Source organism: Hesperophylax consimilis, chromosome 19 (genome assembly GCF_061612785.1).
Source record: "Hesperophylax consimilis isolate HC1 chromosome 19, BYU_Hcon_1.0, whole genome shotgun sequence".
NCBI classification, from domain to species: domain Eukaryota; kingdom Metazoa; phylum Arthropoda; class Insecta; order Trichoptera; family Limnephilidae; genus Hesperophylax; species Hesperophylax consimilis.
The window spans coordinates 28,809,131-28,814,283 of NC_142854.1; positions in this window are offsets into that span (position 1 = coordinate 28,809,131).

Genomic DNA, 5,153 nt, shown 5'->3' on the forward strand with positions numbered 1-5,153 from the left:
GTAGGGGTGTTGGTTATCTAATAAATGGTTCCCGGGGCGGCGGTACACATAATTGTAATAGTTCTCGAGGGCTCTGATGTACAGACATTATGGCTCCTGTTGATTGACGAACATATACTAAAACATCGTTGGTTGGAATCGTAGCTTGAAATGACTTTAGCCATGTTTAGTAATAAACAAATTAGAATAAATTTTTTAACAATCATAATTTAAAATTTGAAAAATTTAATTCTCACCAATCTAATCGCCGCAATTTTAATAGGCACATATTATGGATATTACGCTTTGGTTCAACTTAATCATTACAAGAAACTTACGTCGGGAGAAATGATAAAAGATACATTAAAATAAAATTTTATTCAATCAATGTTCAAAATTTCTCTTATAAAATGACTTAGACAAATCTCACCCCATGAACCCGGGCACCCCTGCTAAGTCACGAAACGTAGTAAATGATGCATTAAAGTTACATTTTTGTTTAATCAAGTTCAAAAGATTTTGTTGATCTCATATATATTGATCTATTCCCGTAGCATGTTGATCCAGGTAAGAAGTTATTAGACAAAGTTGATCTGTGTCCCTATATATGGTTTTACTAAATGAACCAATCAAGGGGCAATCGGTGGACTGTTCATCACAAGGTTTTATGTGATTCCGTAATCTTTTGTGATATTAAACTCAAAGTATTAGTCTCTAGAGTCGAATATCGCATGAAATGACTGTGAGATGGTACCGTTTCAAATCAAAATGACGTGTGTTTCTTGAATTGTTTATAAGAAATGTATGCGTATTTAGATTGAAACGAAAATTTCGCAAAAACAAATCCATAAAAAAATCATAACTTAGCAGGGGTACACGGGTTCATAGGGTGAGGTTTGTCTAAGTCCTGGCGGCGGATGCGTTTTCCCATCTACTGCGTGGCGGGCCGGATCGAAAGAAACTGGTTGAGGGATACCTTTCGACCATAAAAATCCAAAATGGCGGCAAAAGGAATAATGTTATGTAGGAAATTTTGAACCTGTATCTTTTACCATCTCTCCTGATTACGCTTCGTGACTTAGTAGGGGAGGCCGGGTTCTTGGTTGTAATGGGTAATTAATGGATGATTGGACGCGGTTGGAGCTAACTAAAAACTGTCCAAAGAAGCGAAGCTAGCAGTCCACAATGTAGTGCTGGTACCTACCCTAATATATGGAAATGAGGCATGGAATTGGCAGAAGAAGGCTGAAAGTAGACAGAATACTGTAGAAATGAAATCCCTGAGGCATATGTGCAGTAAAATCATGTATGACGAAATGTGCGTATGCTGTGTCTATTCTACAGGTATTTTATAAGAGTCTGTTAAAAGAAGCTAGCAGCATTGATCCCCGGTGCACCGTGCACGTGCGTGATACTCGACGGACACGAGCGGAACACAGGTTCACAGTAAAGTTGATGTTATCTATGTATGAACGGGTCGTTTCTCCGACTCGTTTTACCGTAAGTCGGCTCGCATGTGGAACGAGCTATCAGCATCTGTTTTTCCTCGTCCATATAATTCGCGCCTCTTTAAGACCAGCATTAATAAATTCATTCCAACAGCCCCTACCTTAACCCGCCTCATAACGCTGCCCAACCGGTTGGCGACATAGTTTCTATGTATTTAACGTGTAAAGACAGGGGCGCTCTAGTGAGAGGTGTCACATAAAAAAATCATACCGCCGAATTTGAATATGGAGACTTACAAAAACTTCCGTCTGGAGCCAGTGAGACTATGGCATCCTCAAAGGAGACCTCAAAGGAGATGACGAGGAGGAAGGTGGGAGAGTACCTGGCTATTCAGATATAACCAAACACTAATTGTAAAATAGTGCAAATTAATTTTAATAAAATTTATTTGAACCCGCGACCTTCGGATTGCTAGTCGAGAGCCACCTCAAGTAGTTTGATATGTTTGGTGACTTAGCAGGAGTGCCCGGGTTTATAGGGTGAGGTTTGTTCGGTTCTTGGCGGCGGATGCGCTTGCCTACCAAATGCGTGGTGGGCCGGATCGATTAATCCTCTTTCAACGCATCGCCTTGCAACGCAGTAGGAGAGTTGGAATCTTATGTTTATCACTCGAACACACTGACCCCCAGAATACTACCCACCCATCCATACCTATTTCCTTCCCAGAACTCACTGACCTTCCTTTCTTTCAAAATACCCCCAACACAGCATTCACAAAGATGACATAGGCCTTGAGGGTTACGATTTTCCTTAGGGCCTCCTGTGTGGAGACGATGTAAAAAAATACAAAAAATAAACAACTATCTCGCTAAATCGTTGGCGGTGACTAATGGTAAGTGTATTGGTTATCTAATAAATGGCTCCCGGGGCGGCGGTACTCATAATTGTAATAATTCTCGAGGGCTCTGATGTACAGACATTATGGCTCCTGTTGATTGACGAACATATACTAAAAAATCGTTGGTTGGAATCGGTGCTTGAAATGACTTTAGCCATGTTTAGTAAAAAACAAATTGGAATAAATTTTTCAGCAATTTCAATTTAAAATTTGAAAAATTTAATTCTCACCAATCTAATCACCGCAATTTTAATAGGCACATATTATGGATATTACGCTTTGTTTCAACTTAATCATTACAAGAAACTTACGTCGGGAGAGATGGTAAAAGATACATTAAAATAAAATTTTATTCAATCAATGTTCAAAATTTCTCTTATAAAATGACTTAGACAATTCTCACCCCATGAACCCGGGCACCCCTGCTAAGTCACGAAACGTAGTAAATGATGCATTAAAGTTACATTTTTGTTTAATCAAGTTCAAAAGATTTTTTAAGCATGGATTTGACGTTTGCGTAAGTTCCATTTCAATATAAATACGCGTGAGGCAGTCTATCCTCTTTAAGTACAGAGTCATTTTTCATAGAATATGGATGTTCTAACGGAATCTCAAAACTACCACAACGCGCGCGAAATTGGCGGTTACAAGTTACAACACATGCAAGCGGTCAAGTTTGTCTGAAATATATAGATCAACAAAATTAATCGTGTAAAATGTATATGTGACTGAAAAATGGGTGTGGCTTACAGCAAAATCTCGATGACACAAGTTGATCTGTAGGGATTTACATATGTATGCCAGCTTGGGTAATGGATCAACATATCCGGAGTGGATCAACAAATGCAAACGGATCAACATATACCTGGCGTACCGTCGCGCGAGATCAACATAGTACGAGAGGGGATAAATATATATATATATATATATATATATATTTCTAGACATATATATATATATATATATATATATATATATATATATATATATATATATATATTTATCCCCTCTCGTACTATGTTGATCTCGCGCGACGGTACGCCAGGTATATGTTGATCCGTTTGCATTTGTTGATCCACCCCGGATATGTTGATCCACTACCCAAGCTGGCATACATATGTAAATCCCTACAGATCAACTTGTGTCATCGAGATTTTGCTGTAAGCCACGCCCATTTTTCGGTCGCATATACATTTTACACGATTTATTTTGTTGATCTATATATTTCTGACAAACTTGACCGCTTGCATGTGTTGTAACTTGTAACCGCCAATTTCGCGCGCGTTGTGGTACTTTTTAGATTCCGTTAGAACATCCATATTCTATGAAAATGACTCTGTACTTAAAGAGGATAGACTGCCTCACGCGTATTTATATTGAAATGGAACTTTCAAAAACGTCAAATCCATGCTTAAAAAATCTTTTGAACTTGATTAAACAAAAATGTAACTTAAATGCATCATTTACTACGTTTCGTGACTTAGCAGGGGTGCCCGGGTTCATGGGGTGAGATTTGTCTAAGTCATTTTATAAGAGAAATTTTGAACATTGATTGAATAAAATTTTATTTTAATGTATCTTTTACCATCTCTCCCGACGTAAGTTTCTTGTAATGATTAAGTTGAAACAAAGCGTAATATCCATAATATGTGCCTATTAAAATTGCGGTGATTAGATTGGTGAGAATTAAATTTTTCAAATTTTAAATTGAAATTGCTGAAAAATTTATTCCAATTTGTTTTTTACTAAACATGGCTAAAGTCATTTCAAGCACCGATTCCAACCAACGATGTTTTAGTATATGTTCGTCAATCAACAGGAGCCATAATGTCTGTACATCAGAGCCCTCGAGAATTATTACAATTATGTGTACCGCCGCCCCGGGAGCCATTTATTAGATAACCAATACACCTACCATTAGTCACCGCCAACGATTTAGCGAGATAGTTGTTTATTTTTTGTATTTTTTTACATCGTCTCCACACAGGAGGCCCTAAGGAAAATCGTAACCCTCAAGGCCTATGTCATCTTTGTGAATGCTGTGTTGGGGGTATTTTGAAAGAAAGGAAGGTCAGTGAGTTCTGGGAAGGAAATAGGTATGGATGGGTGGGTAGTATTCTGGGGGTCAGTGTGTTCGAGTGATAAACATAAGATTCCAACTCTCCTACTGCGTTGCAAGGCGATGCGTTGAAAGAGGATTAATCGATCCGGCCCACCACGCATTTGGTAGGCAAGCGCATCCGCCACCAAGAACCGAACAAACCTCACTCCATAAACTCGGGCACTCCTGATAAGTCACCAAACATATCAAACAACTTGAGGTGGCTCTCGACTAGCAATCCGAAGGTCGCGGGTTCAAATAAATTTTATTAAAATTAATTTGCACTATTTTACAATTAGTGTTTGGTTATATCTGAATAGCCAGGTACTCTCCCACCTTCCTCCTCGTCATCTCCTTTGAGGTCTCCTTTGAGGATGCCATAGTCTCACTGGCTCCAGACGGAAGTTTTTGTAAGTCTCCATATTCAAATTCGGCGGTATGATTTTTTTATGTGACACCTCTCACTAGAGCGCCCCTGTCTTTACACGTTAAATACATAGAAACTATGTCGCCAACCGGTTGGGCAGCGTTATGAGGCGGGTTAAGGTAGGGGCTGTAGGAATGAATTTATTAATGCGGGTCTTAAAAGGCCCGGATTATATTGATAGCTCGTTCCACATGCGAGCCGACTTACGATAAAACGAGTCGGAGAAACGACCCGTTCATATATGTATAGATAACATCAACTTAACTGTGAACGTGTATTCCGCTCGGTCCGTCGAGTAT